General features: G+C 39.1%; 1 long non-coding RNA gene across 1 annotated transcript in view; it reads left to right on the forward strand.

The window, feature by feature from the left end:
- Positions 1 to 15,216, forward strand: part of LOC129038750 (uncharacterized) — a 216,375-nt gene that overhangs the window by 152,259 nt on the left and 48,900 nt on the right. The window contains exons 5-6 of the long non-coding RNA XR_008503223.2: positions 2,215 to 2,290; positions 10,103 to 10,176. This is a non-coding gene — a long non-coding RNA (uncharacterized LOC129038750). The remainder of the gene's footprint in view (positions 1 to 2,214; positions 2,291 to 10,102; positions 10,177 to 15,216) is intronic.

The raw sequence follows: 15,216 nt of genomic DNA on the forward strand, positions 1-15,216 counted from the left end.
ATATTCTTCCCAACTTTATTCCAGTTAATAAGATTTTTTTTCCTCCCTGCTCATTGGAAACTGAATCTGGCAATGCCAAACATTCAAATCTAGAGTTCTGTGTCCGATGTCCTGTTATGTTACGTTCTCATCTGTCATGTGTTACTGCCTAAACACTCAGGAAATACAAGTTGGGTGGTAGAACTGGGAGTGGACTTCCCAAGTAATGATATGCAATGATTACTAACATGGCCAGCTGTTCCTTTCCATGCCGACAGGGTCCCACTAATGTTCCCTTTAGCTATTTAACTTGTGTTGAGTTATTATCCTAAGGGTTATTGCTTATTGTAGGAAAAAATAAAGTGTTTTCTTCCTGCCATGGCATCCCTCTGCCAGCTTTCATTTGAAGCTTTAAGTGGGTAAGTATGTCCCCAAGCCCACTCAGCCCATGAAAGGAAAAAAGTTCAGAAACCTACCACTTGTCAGAATGATAAAAGTATCATTCCACTACCACAAGCACAAATGTGTTTAGTTGGATCACAGCAACCTGGGAATGTTCCATCAGCTCCAAGACAGCCTCAATGGAAGCAAAGAAACATGACCTCCTGAGGTTCCGAGCACTCAGGTGGGCGATGGTATGCAGCAGAAAAGAGTAGAGAGAGAAGGGGCACTCACTCATCAACTCAATGAAGCTTTGGGACATCTAATCGGGAGGCTGAACACCGGCCCTCAGACCAGAAGGTCCCCAGCTGGAATCTCATCATTTCCACCGCTTCCAGATTAAAATTTAAATTGTGTGCTGCCATTTGGAGGCCTTCTGGGCAGGGTCTCACAGAGTCACCAGTTATTAGGAATGCCTCCTATTATCACAACCCTAAAAGCTATTTGAACAGCAGCCTAATGTGATTGTGATTTCCAAGGACCATTTACTGTTATTGCAGCTCTGCTCGGATGTGAGTGGGAGTGACTAACCAAAGTTGCCTTCTCATAGTACCAGAGAGGAGAATCAGAGGCACCAGAGAAAGATTTAACTGGCCATAAATGTAAATTCATCCCCAATAAACAATCTTTTGTTCCCCCCATTTGGGCAAGGTCATCTCTCATTCTGGCAAATAGCAATACTCTTTACCGTACAAGAGTGTAAACTTTAGAAATTCATACTAATTATAATTTCAACTCCACTGGAAATATGAAAACATAGTTTTAAAGAGGTACTACAGAAAAATACGAAGGGATAGTTTTACATAATATTCCATACTTATGGGTGATAGACAAGGATTTATACATGTATATAGTTTCTCTTTGAAGCCACTGCAAGAATTAAACACACTAACCTTATGAATATCTGAGGCTGTGCACGGTATATGTGGTATAATGTTAGACATGTCACAGATCTCTGATGTATAGAGTTACTTCAGTCATTGGTTTTTCACCACCAGCAGAAGAAAAATGCAAAATATCTAGTTTAGTTTTTTAAACCTGATGTTTAAAACCAGCTAAGTATTTTTTTTTTTTTTTTTTTTTTTGATATGGAGTCTCACTCTGTTGCCTGGGGTGGAGTGCACTGCTGCGATCTCGGCTCACTTCAACCTCCGCCTCCTGGTTTCAAGCAATTCTCCTGCCTCAGCCTCCCGAGTAGCTGGCATTACAGGCTTGCACCACCACACCTGGCTAATTTTGTTTTTGTTTTTGTTTTTTGAGTTGGAGTTTTGCTCTTGTTGCTCAGGCTGGAGTGCAATGGTGTGATCTCGGTTCACCACAACCTCTGCCTCCCGTGTTCAAGTGATTCTCCTGCCTCAGCCCCCCAAGTAGCTGGGATTACAGGCGCCGGCCACCACTCCCAGCTAATTTTTTGTATTTTTAGTGGAGACGGGGTTTCACCATGTTGGCCAGGCTGGTCTCGAACTCCTGACCTCATGATTTGCCTGCCTCGGCCTCTCAAAGTGCTGGGATTACAGATGTGAGCCACTGCGCCTGGCCAAAACCAGCCAAGTTTTTAAAAACATGATGAAGAATACATGTGTGCATGTGTGTGTGTGTTCAAAGTTACTGGGAGTATATAACCTGTACTCCGTTATACCACCATAGGCTGTAATAAAAAGTTACCTGAAATTACAATTGAGAAATTATCTAGTGAATAATAAAAATAGTGCAGCAGATAGGTATGCAGTACATATTATGTGCCAGGTATTGTGCTAAGTGCTTTGAATAAATCACCTGTTTTAATCATTGCAGCAAATTATCTGGATTTTACAGACGAAGGAGGACATTGAAGATTAGAGGTTGCATAGCCTGACCATGTTTACATCTAGTAAGTGACTCTTTTTCTTCTAAGCCAGACTTTTATCTACTTCTGTTCATTTTATTCCAGTTTTGTAGCCTTGATGATGTTTTGTAGAGCCTTGATTCATTTATGTGAATTCTTTAATATTTTAGTGAAATATCCATTCATAGATGTGGTGTCTTTGGGCCTAACTAATATTATATAAACCTTAGTCTAAAACGTAGTTTTTTCCTTAATTTATTTTTACTTATTGCAAGAAGTTGCATAAGGAGTTCCAAGGTCCTGTTATCTTGTCTATGAGGAAAGAGCCCATTTAACCAAATGGGGAGAGAGCAGAACTGGGCACCTGTGCTACTGTTGCTTGACCAGGCTCAGGAAGAACACTCAGTGACTGTCATTGGTTCTCCCGGGGGAAGCCTTTTTGGTGGAAGAATACAGATTATTATTGATTCCATTACTGGAAATACAGGAAAATCTTCCCCTACAACGTTGCTGCTGTTTCTTTCTTGGTGCATACAATTATTTTTGTTTCACTTGGATGCTTGAAAAATTTATTCCAAGAAAACAACCAAATAATGTCTCTCTATATTTATGTATAACACATATGTACGATATGTTTTACTTTTCTACATACATATGGAAAAACAAAAATAGATATCATTATATATACAAGTATATATGAAATATATTTACATATATCTGTGTGCATTGCTGTTCCATACACCATGGACACACAAGTGCATGCACAACACACATACACACAATTGCAGTTCCATGCAGTGTTTCTAAGATGTTTTCTGGCAAGGGCCTTTGAAAGAATAAAGGGCATAGCCTTCTCAGTGTCAGTACATGTGTAAATATCTTCAGATTCTATGAAAACATCTTCAGTTTTTCAATCATAGATTGTTTGGAGGGCAGTTTTATGATCTATAGTACACATTAGATAGCCTTCAAGGAATTCTTCTGCAAAACCAGAGGAAGTCAGAATTTTTTGATCTTATTTTTTCCCTTTCTATGTCTAAAAATATCCCATCTCCAGAATCAACTCTCGCCTTAATGAGCTGAAACTACATTAGCAAAATCTTAGGCAGATAAATGGACTCAAACCTTGGTTTGATGATCCTACTTAAGACATTCAATTAATTCTGTTTTGCTACAAGCTAATTTATGACTTTGTATTTATTCAAAAAATGTTGAACATACAAAGCAGTGGGAGACAAAGTAATGAATTATTCTACCTTCCTTCATGTGCTCTCCTGTGTTCACTACAGTAAGGGAGGAAGAGAAACAGGAAAGAAATGCTTTTGATGTAAGATATGTGGGTATTTTCTTGTCATACGAGGCAGCCTTTCTCTGATATAAACACATATACAAGCCCTCTAAGAGATGCTAATTAATACATTAAATGTTACTTTATTAATCACTGTTACAATTTTCTTTATTTACCCTGTAAATAGTTTTTTCTCCTTCCTTTCTTACTTTCTTGATTCTTTCATTTTTTCCTTCCTTACTTCCTCCCTCCCTACCTTCCTTCCTTCTTCCCTCTTTCTGTCCCTCCCTGTTTCCTTCTTCCCTCCCTCCCTGCCTCCTTCTCTGTCTTTGTTCCTTTTCTTTGTGATAAGACTTGGTTTAACATGGTCGTAAAACTTGCTTGCTTTGTGGTGGATCATGAGTGGCAGCTTGATAAAACTGTGATATATTAACAGATATTATGATCCACTTTTCTGTGGCAAAGCTTAATAATTGATCTGTATCATTTGAGAGAGAAGAAACATCTGAGAGCTTTAAAGTAATTTACAGCCCCATGCCACACTTGGTGTGTTTTTAATGAGCTTCTCTAGATCTACAGGTAGTGAAAGTTTTCTCTGCTGATGTGCAGGGCAACTTGTCAAGACATCCTGCAGGGAAGTGTGTTCAAAGAAGGTCAGCCAGGGAATGGAACTGCATGAGGTGATGCTGTGGTACATAATTGACTTCCTGTTTCTCTGGAAAGTGATAGAAGGTGAGGTTGAGAGGAAGCTGCACCTTCTCAGTTCCCTCTCCCTCTTTCTCAGTTTATTAAAACTGCTTTTCTTACCTCCCCTTCTACTATTTATCTTTCCTCTTTGCATTCTGCAGCCTAAAACTCTAATTGCAACTCATGTTGCTTTTGTTGCTGAATTAAGAATATTAAATATTTCTTGTAAATGACCCCATATTTCCAGACTGCTTTGTTTTAGAAGGCTTATATTTTTCATCTATTTTTCTGAGGGCAAGCAAAAATCATGTTCGTCTCCCCAGCATGACAGGCAATGTTATTGTGTGAGATGAGTTAATCTTGCTATGCTGCAAAAGAGAGTCATATTCTTCGGGACTCTTTGCTGTGAGATTTTTTGCTGTCTCCAGTCCTGTACTCTGGAGGACTATCTCCACCTATCTTGACAGACTCCTCCTCACCCTGTAATCAATGACCGTGCACAAAATACACATTTGTCAAAGTCATTTGTCAAAGACTTTCTGCTTATACCAATATTTCTACTTATACCAGTTGGAAAAATAAGTGCTTAAAATGAGCATATTTCAGTCAATTTAAAAGAGACTTCATCTTCATGGTGTGAAAGAAAGCAATTGTAGAGTACATTTCTTTTGTTGCATTTTAAAAATGTAGTTCTAAGCATCTATTATGTTAGACAGCATTCCGTGAAACACCTGCTTTCTTCTCTCCAGAGAAGTTCAGAGAGTGAACTTGGATAGAATCAGTCATAAAATCAATTGCCAGCAGGGTGATATAGGACCTTGACAATGCTGGTAAAAAGTACAGACAAGTGAAGATAGTATATGCACAAGGATAGCCAAGGAACTGATATCCCCCCCACCCCTTTACTTTTTGGTGTATGGAGAAGGCTTCCAACATTCTCTTGCCTGGCTGTGTTTAGAGGGGCTGTGTGGTGTTCTTGCTGGTCTGGCTTTCTCTTGCATTTTCTTGTTAGGACTTCTGAAAAAGAGAGCTTTCCTCAGTTGTTCAGAGGAGGGCAGAAACCCAACATTCTTTCAGAGTTGTCCAAGGTGAAAGGGGGGTGGAAGAACAAGAACCTCAGTGCTCAGCATGAATCTGCCCTGTGTCACATTGGAGCTCGCCATGGGAACTGAGTCTCCTGTCATATCCTGGTTTTCCAGTTGATGATACACGGAGTGAATGAGGGGTGCTTCTGATGAGGTCTTAGAAGTCATCAAGACATCAAGGAAGATGTGTCTCAGGTTTTGGCTCAACATTCCTGATTATCTGGATGTTTAAAACGTTGGATGTTTGAAAGATTATTTTATAAAGAAAATTGTGACAAAGGAAAAGAAAACATTTTTTCCCCCAGAGATTCCCTAAGGGATGTGCACGTGGCTCTGCTCCTTCAGGCTGGATTGCTCTGTGTTTAGTAGAGATAGCATGAGATGGAATGGCAGGTGCAATGTGTCCAAGTACTAGGAGGAGCTAGGACACTGGCATCATTTATCTGTACAGCTCACTTCCTCATTTTACCCTTCCGTGATCACACTGAACAACTAGGTACTCACATTTAAGTGCCACCTTAGGACTTGGCCAAATTAAAAAAATATAAATTTCCCATCTAGGAACCAAGACATTAAGTTGCTAATACCAGATGAGGCAAACTTCCATGGGCTTCTATATTGGGTAAGTTTTTATGGATCCTTGACTGACATTCTTCGGCACAGTTGCATTTCATGTGAATCAAGCTGTGATGCCTGTGCTACTCTCCAAGAGTATTCAAACTGCTGTTTCTTGTGTAGCTCTCTCAGGTCCCACTTTTTGGACCCTCTGTCTTGGAGACACTGTTTTTTGCCTGTTGAGTTGAATGATCAAGATGGACTTTTCTGACTTTCTAGATTCACCTTATATGCTGTTTGATCTTTATTACTTGCAATACGAAGCCATACTTTATTTTACCATTTAAAATGTAGCCATAGGAATAGATCATATTTTAGTCCTGATGTTAATCTAGACTTCTCCATAGAGGCAGTATTTTTTCTTCATGGGAACTCCTGCAAATTTTCACAGTTATATTCTTATGCATAATTTTAAAACCTAAAACTTTGAGTTAATGGTTATTCCAGTTATTTCTAGTAAGGAAGATAATGATTATAGTTATAAATTATAGGCTGAAAAAAGTTCATTTTAAGGTGAAACCTTAGATATTACCTGAGTTCTAAAGTGACCTATTTAAGACTTGGTCTTCAAACTGATGTGTCTAAATTTAATGTTATGGTAAACTAGCTATGCTAAAACATGGCCAGGGAATGGATATTTGAGTTAAACAAACTTGGCTCTGGAAAGGGCCATGTGGCACGAATGGTATAATTTTGTGTAGAAGAAAATAATATATACTTCATTCTAAATCTATGTTAAAAATAATTTAAACCTTCTTTAATTTATAAAACTTTTTTGGAATTTTGCAATGCTTCACAGTTATTAGTCACAATAATTACTATATTGAATTATAGGGAATGTATGTGGAATGTATATTGAAAGACTTGAGTATTTCTCTATTTAAATAGTTGGGTATTTGTACAAGGCACTGATGTATAGTGAGAGTCTTCCTTTTGTCCTTCCTTCCTTCCTTCCTTCCTTCCTTCCTTCCTTCTTCACTCCCTTCCTTCCTTCCTCCCTTCCTTCCTCACTCCCTTCCTTCCTCCCTTCCTCCCTTCCTTCCTCCCTCCTTCTCTTCCTCTCTCCCTTTCTTCCTTCCTCTATCCCTCTCCTCTCATACCCTATCCCACTTTCTCTCCCCTCCCCTCCCCTCCCCTCCTCTCCTGTCCTCTCCTCTCCTGTCCTCTCCTCTCCTCTCCTCTCCTCTCCTCTCCTCTCCTCTCCTCTCCTCTCCTCTCCTCTCTTCTCCTCTCTTCTCGTCTCCTCTCCTCTTCTCTCCTCCATTCCTTTCAGAAATAGCAACCAAATGCCCTCTCTGAGCCAAGCATTATGTTGTGGAGATACACAACTAAGACATGTAAGTCAATTACTATCTGCTTTGTCTCTTAAACCTAGAACATAAAAAGTAATTCTTTATTCCTTTTTTTTTTTTTTGCTCAGTTTATACAGCTGTCAGAATGCTTGTTGACTCTACCTCCAAAATATATAACCTGGATCTGTTACACCAATCAACTGCCATACCTACCCACCTTAGGGCCATGCCATCATCACTTTCACCTCATCTATTACAATTGTCACCTAGCTGGTCTCCTGGCATACATGGTTACCTTCCTTATCATTTATCTTCTAGTAGCCAAAGTGCTGTTTAAAAATATAAATCCTATCGTGTCATCTCTCCGCTTTTTGTAACCATCCAGTAACTTCCAATGCTTTGTATTTGATGATGAGTTCCTAATTCTTTCCTTTGTCCTTACATGGCGTGACCCCTTCCTACCTCCTTGGTCCCTTGCTGGTAACTCCCTCTCTTGCACACTACTCTCCAGTGATACTCACGCACTCTTTGATCTTCAGGAAGCTTGTGCCTGCCTCAGAGTCCCTGCCCTTGATTTTTCTTCTGCCCAGAGTGATCTTTTCCTCATTGCTATGGCAGGTTTCATTTTTCATTCATGCCTTAGCTCAGATGCTAGCTTTCTAGAGAGAACTTCCATCACCTGGCTCCAGTCTTCATCACTCTCTATCACATGACACTACTGCTAACCAAAATTACTTTATTAATTTATTTGTTTGCACAGTTATTATTTATGTTTCCCACTAGAATGCAATCTCTATGACAGCTGGTCATTTTCTGTTTTGTTCGTGACTGCATCCTTATTCATGACTGTATCCCCAATGCTGTGACCAGAGTTTAGCATATTCCAGCAGCTAGTTTCTTACTTTTCTTTCATAAATCTGATGAAGGCTGATGGCTTCTATTTAAAAAACTTATATTAGTCCTTTTACAAAATTTAAGTCTAATATAACAAGGATGTATCAGTCTGCTTGGGCTGCCATAACAAAATGTCACAGACTGGGAGGCTAGAAGTTCAAGATCAAGGTGCTGTCAGGGTTGGTTTTTCATGAGGCATCTCTTTCTGGCTTGTAGATAATTGCCTTCTCCCTTTGTTTTCATGTGGTTTCTCTTCTCCGTGTACACTCAGGGGGACAGAGAGAGAGAGGGAGAGGGATGGATCTATCTGATATCTTTCTCTTCTTACAAGAACACTAATCCTATTGGATTGGGGCCCCTTCCTTATGACCTTATTTAACCTCAGTTACCTCCTAAAGGCCCTATCTCCAAACACAATCACATTGGGGGTTAGGACTTCAAAATATAAATTGGGAGATGAGGACACAATTCAGTGCATAACAAAGGATGAGGAGAAAAGTCCTTTTATTTTGGTTGTCTAAACTATAATGAATTTGTGCAATTCTACACAGGAACAATCTGAGAATTTGGCTTGTATATTTTGGCCAAAGTATTGCTTGACTTGTAGTTAGTATATCTCAGTGCATGTTAGGTCACAAATTGTATATTTTAATGGGATATTTTAGTGAGCTTCTCCTTGATATGCACAGTGGGGCATAAACATGCTGATAATTTAAATTGTGATTCTTTTTTTTTTTTTTTTTTTTTTTTTTGCAGAAGGGGTTGGCTAGGTAGCATGCTTAATTGTATGGAGCTCTTCTTCTCAGAAGTTTGCCTTCCAAAACTCATTGAAGCTTCATGCATTCAATGAGCATTAATATTATGATGTGCAAAAATTTACCATGGGTCAAGCTTAATTCCATAAAAGCCAGATAGAAGGCTTCAAAGAAAGATAGAAAACAAATTATGAAAAAACTCTTTTTCTTGTCTTCTTTCTTTCTTCTCACCATGTTTTGTCTTTCTCCTCATGCTTTCTTCTTTAGAAGGAAATCTTGGGTGAGATATGATTTCCTTAATTCACTTTATTGCCTATTTCCCTAGGCATGAATATTTAGGAGATACCTAAGGATGGTTTCTAGGCAGTGACAGAAATGGAAATTATTTACCCTGGGAACTCTGCATGTATCCTTGTTAACTCATTTGCATACTGTTAAATGAATAACATATTGGTGGGACCAGAAGACTTGGAACCTCTCCATCATCCACACTCCATTTTTATACTCTGTTTTTAGGGTGACGATCTTGTTTATTTACCTAAGTTGCAGGATACCCCATATCTTATACAAATGGGAAAATTAACTGGGCAGATTCATGCATGAATTAAGTTGTTGCCTTGTTTTGTATTTTCAGGAATCTCAGGTGAAATAAATGGGCTTGCATCGATAATGAGGAGTTTTCAGTGGCTGAAATTTAAATTTCTTATTGAATGATTCAGTTTTCAGTGGCTACATCATTCAATAATAAATTTAAAACATTACATAAACATGGTGTGATTATTTTATGCATACGATAAAACCCAGTACATTTTTAGAATAAGTCAAATTCAGATAAAATTGGAGGGGGGTTGCTTAACCACTGAGAAGCTGCTAGAGCATTTGATTGTAGATTGGAAATTTCGAAAACCTTCACATAGACTGTGATAAACTGGCTGCTCTACTGTAAATGAGATAATGTGGGGCAAACACTTGATGTTATTTTCAAATCTAACCTAAGAAGCTATACAAATATTGGGGTATATAGAGGAATTATCATATGCATATCTCCGAGGCATATAAAACTAAATTTGGTACTGAAAGTGATTTGGCTGGGATGTGGTGAAAATGTTCACCAGGTTTGAATTTTTTTAGGAACCTAAAGAAAGAGAAACCTCATGTTTTATGAGATCTAATCCATTTATTTGGGGGTGCATCTGAATGAATGAGCATCTTATTTAACTGGGCAATCCTGTGTATTCCAGCTGCAGATGAAGAGATTGCTTCACTTCAAACCTCCTGACTGCCATGGAACCATCTGGCACATGCACGTGTGTGGGTAGGTGAGACTCCAGCTAACACTAAAGTCTTCAGCTGGCATAAGTTGTTTCTTATTTACCACTTCATACCACATCTGAGTACAGAGGCAGAATTAAACTCATCTTGAGTCCCTTCCAGCCACCTTAAAGCTCATTCTTTTCTACTATTTAACTTACAGGAAGCTATCTATTCTTAGATAAAATAGTTGGAATAGAAAAAAATAGCAATTACAGTTGAGGACATCTAAACTGGGCAAGATTTTATTTCATTTCATTCACACTTAGAGGTTTATCCCATTATTGCTTTTAATCAAGGGGAAAAAGGTTTGCATGTTTTTCCCCTATGTGCTACTTTGAGCAATATTCATATGTTATGTGAAATGATTATGCTAAATGTATGTGAGAACTTGAGTCTTGGTGTGGATATATATTGAGTCTATGGGACCCAAAAGAGAACAACAGGATGAAGGTAGCAAAGTCAAGGGATTGTGAAAAAATGAAGAACTAGTAAGCAATGGGCAAGTGGGGACTTGAATGAGAAATTGGGTGGTTTGAACAGATTGTGTATATGTTTTCCTCTCTGAGACCCATAAGATTCCTTATATATTGCATGGGGAAAAATAATCTTTGCCTTCTTTTTAGCCTCTTAACGATGTACTTTCATCATTGCTGTACATTCTTTTAAGCTTAGCTCAGAAAAGAAGGGGTAATATAATACAGGAGCTCAACTGAAAACTGGCTTTAGATCTCTCCCTAGCCAGGTAAGACACAAAGGAGGTCATTAGTAACACATGTTTTCTTGTTAAACTGGATGTATTACTACAGTTGAAAAGAGTGGTTTAATGCCTAGCACATCATTTTTCCTCTTTTTTATAAATCATTCCACAAAGTGAAACAGCATCTTTAAGAACCAGACTGTCTGGACATGTGTCTTATGGTGTAAAATGCAGACAAGCATGGCCTAGGGGCTTCCTCTGTCTGGTTGCTCTTCACTGGAATGCTGGTAGTGCCTGATTCAATTAGTAATCAGAGATGTAGTCATTGCTATTTTGTGACTTTAAGAGACTTGATTGTGAATTATATTCACAGATTGCAAATTTATTTCTAAATATGGCCCTTTGTATTTGAGGACCTCAAGAGTCTTACAGTCTGTGATAAAATCTAGTTTCCTCCATATAATAATACATCAGACATCATTGTATTCATCAAGATTTTGGTCAACAGATCCAGGCAAAATCCATGTGTGTGAGTAATTAATTTGCCAAGATTTTGTTTGTGAGAATAATTTTGTTAGCTATCCTCCTCCTGCCCTATCCCAGCTGAGATATCTAATGACTAACACATATAATTCCAAAATGGGAACATATCAGGTTTTAATGTCTGAAGCTAATTAGTCCACAAAAGTTGAGCCTGCCTTACTGATGACACTGTGTTGTATCTGATGGGGCAACCAAAAAGATAAGGCATGTTATTAGTCCTGAAGGAATTTTCAGTGTTTGGGAGGTCAAGCCGTATACAGATTTTAAAAATAACTAATTTTGAAAGTTTTGTTACTAAAGTGCCAAGTGCATGGTACCTATTAAGTAGTTTTTCTACGCAGGCTTTTTTCTTCACTGCAGAGTTTAGAATGAACTTATCTTAAGGTGGATCTAAGTGTTTTTACCATGTAGTTTGAGAGCCATTCTATCTATGAACTCGTATATAAACCATTCTATCTGTAAACCAGACAACTATGGCAGGTTATTAAAAGCAAATACCATATTTTAGATGGACACTGTGCTGAAAGTTAAAGAGTTATTAAAGACACCATGAGAAAAGTGGATATTTAAGTCTTCCTGTCTAAAAAGACCCAAGTAACAAACATTTAGGCATTTCCACACTCACGGCATCATTGGCATATGGTCTCATCAAGTGATTTATATTGATAAACACATCAGAAGTTGGAGAAAAGCTGGCAATTTAACCCTTTTTTAAAGTCACTGATTTTGTTCTATCCCGTAAGAGAACTTTGCCCATCAGAAAAACAGATAAGACAGCTTTTTCCTATTTCTCTCCTCCCAGAAAATTTAGTACATAATTCCCATGCTTAAAAAAATGCATCAAAGAGAGAAACACCAGCTTGCTGACACCCTCATAATGGAGTATGGCCAATGCAATTGTTGATCTCTTACAGCTTTTTGAAGCAGTTAAGCTCTGAATAGGTCCACCCTTCTGTTGTTTAGCCAGCAATCTGCTCCCTTCCAATGAATGAAATAAAAGCTGAGAGGCAGGATTTCATTTCTGTTCGAATTAGAAACCTGTCTCTTTAGGACCTGAGTCCTTTCCTTCTCCATTAAATCTTCTACTACCAAGGAGAGAGAGAGAGAGAGAGAGAGAGAGAAAAAGATTTTGGATATGCAGCATAATGATCATTCCATCAGCTGGTAACTTCACTTTGTGAGGGTTTTTTTTTCTTTAATTGAGTACTAGGAGAGCCAAAATGTGAATGCTATAAGCAAATCCATTATTCTTAGTACTGCTACCTATAATTAACACCGCCCAATGGAATTTAAAAAATATTTATAAAAAAGGCAACAGAGTAACAATTACCATTATCCCCAACTAAACTCCTCCTCCTCTATGTTTTTATCAAGAGAGTGGTGTTGTTACTTCAACAGGCACAGTGTTGTGGTGACTTTTGTGATACAAATAAAGCAAGACTAAAATTTTAATTGTGAAATTTAAAAGGAAAGTAATTGCTTAGTGTTGGCTAATTCCATCTTTGTGCAATGACAGCAGCTGCGTTTCCCTGCCTTGTGTATTTTAACAGATGGCATTATTTCTTATGGAGTGTTACAGTAGCGACCGAGGTGACACTGAAGGAAAATTCTGTGACAGTATGTTAAGTAAGATATTACTGACAGCCCTGCTGAGCGGCGATGCAGAACTGCATGTCGTGGATCTATTCTCACCTCTTCAGCCCCCACCAAATGGTCTCCATTTGTGGCATGTGGATGCAGAATGGAAAGATGAATGGAAAATCATGTTCTTTTTTTTCAAATTCACTTGTTTGCATTCCATTAATAGGGCTGGGATGGAGGCTCAAATCTGGCATAAAAGATGCATTTATTAATCACGTATCATGCCGTTGTACCTTTCTACCAGAGGTAGGAAAATGGAGAGGAACCAATAGGCCCAAGTTCTAGGCCAAGATCTGCCACAAGTCACTTTTCTCTAGGATTTGTTTCCTTTGCATAAAATGCTGGGATTGGACTATGGCAACACAGTCCCTAGGGCCCTTTTCAGCTCCAACTTTCTGTGATGCTGAAAGTCCTGTGCTTTGTATTTTACTGGCACAGAAGACAAAGCAAAATGCAGGATGGAAACTAGATTTTGCAGCATAGAGAAAAGATCAGTGGGTAATAGGTCAGGATCTCTGGTCATGGTTCAGCCACGAAACAAGTCCCTGAGCCACTTGGTGTCAGCTTCTCCACTTCCTTCACAAGGCTGCAGTCAAGAGCTAATGGGATGCTGCTGCTGAAAGATGCTCATGAATCCAAGAAACATTGCACAGCTGACCTGTGCTAGACACTGTGCCAAGGACTGGGGATTCAAGGGTGGGTAAAGTGGGCTTCTGATTTTGGAGGAGTCTATCTGATGAAGGAGACAGATATGTACATGGACAATTACAGTTAGTGTAGTAGAGGCTTTGATGGTCACAAATACAGGGTGATAGAAAAAAATATGTAGGAGGTGCAGCTCACCTGGTAGGGGCCATAGAAAGCTTCCAGAAAGAAATAGGTTCTAATTTAAGGCAAAGCATAGGTAGAGGCAGGAAGAACACATGACATAACCATAAGATTCTTGAGTCAGGGTTCAGAAATCATTATGGTTTGCTTTTCCTTCTCCCCTGGTCTTAAAAGTAGGAGCCTGCCAGCATCTTGGGTCTTGAAGATCAAGGAGTGCTGTTATTTAAATATTCTGCCTCATTTCTAAAACAAATGGGTTTGAATGTCTGAGAAATGATATTTAAGGAAATACCACCTGTGACTCTCAGACTCTAAATGTGAACTTGAAACATCCTCTCCAGATCTTTCTCTTCACAAATGCTTGTGTGAGGCCCCAAGAGTAGTAGAGTGTGCCTTGAAGGCAGGTAGGATGGAGCTACTTTGATTGGTAGATGGAGAAATGATGGTGGCTTTATACAATATGAAGTTTTGCCTTTTTAAAACAACTTTTTCTAAGAGAAGGGCTACCAACTTTCTGCTCAGTGACAAATAAACCTGACTCATATCCTCTCCCTATAGGCTGTCCCTCCTCCATACTAACGTTTGACATTCTACAGTTTAATTAAGATCACCCTCTAAGCAGCACACCGGTAAGAGAATGATGGATTTTCTTCCTGCAATATGATAGGAAGGGCAATTCACCAAGTCTGCCACTGTCCGTGCCACTTTCTGTGGAGCTACCTGAAGACGTAAGAGTGACATCCTTGGTGAGAACGTGGTCAAGTGGGTGATGATATGATTTGGATGTTTGTCCCTTCTAAACTTCATGTTGAAATGTGATCCCAGTGTTGGAGGTGGGGCCTGGTGGGAGGTGTTGGATCATGGAGATGAATCTCTCATGAATGTCTTGGTGCTGTCCTTGCAGTAATGAGTGAGTTCTTACTCTATTAGTTCATGTGAGATCTGGCTGTTTAAAAGAGCCTGGCACCTCCTCCTCTCCTTCTTGCTCCCTGTCTTGCCATGTGACACTCCTGCTCCCCCTTTGCCTTCCACCATGATTGTAAACTTCCTGAGGTCTCACCAGAGGCTGAGCAGATGTTGGTGCCATGCTTGTACAGACTGCAGGACTATGAGCCAAATCAACCTCTTTTCTTTAGAAATTACCCAGATTTTTTGCGGGGGAGTAAAAACTCACTGTGGGATAATTCTACAACAACTCACTATACCATGTAACTACTAATGATGAGGTGGAATCAAAAGGAGCACAATGACTGCACTATAGCATCTCTAGAAGACATGACTGTGGTGGATGCAAGTGGATGTGGTGGATGTAAAGTGGCTGCAAGTTCTTTA

Source organism: Pongo pygmaeus, chromosome 5 (genome assembly GCF_028885625.2).
Source record: "Pongo pygmaeus isolate AG05252 chromosome 5, NHGRI_mPonPyg2-v2.0_pri, whole genome shotgun sequence".
Classification (NCBI taxonomy): Eukaryota; Metazoa; Chordata; class Mammalia; order Primates; family Hominidae; genus Pongo; species Pongo pygmaeus.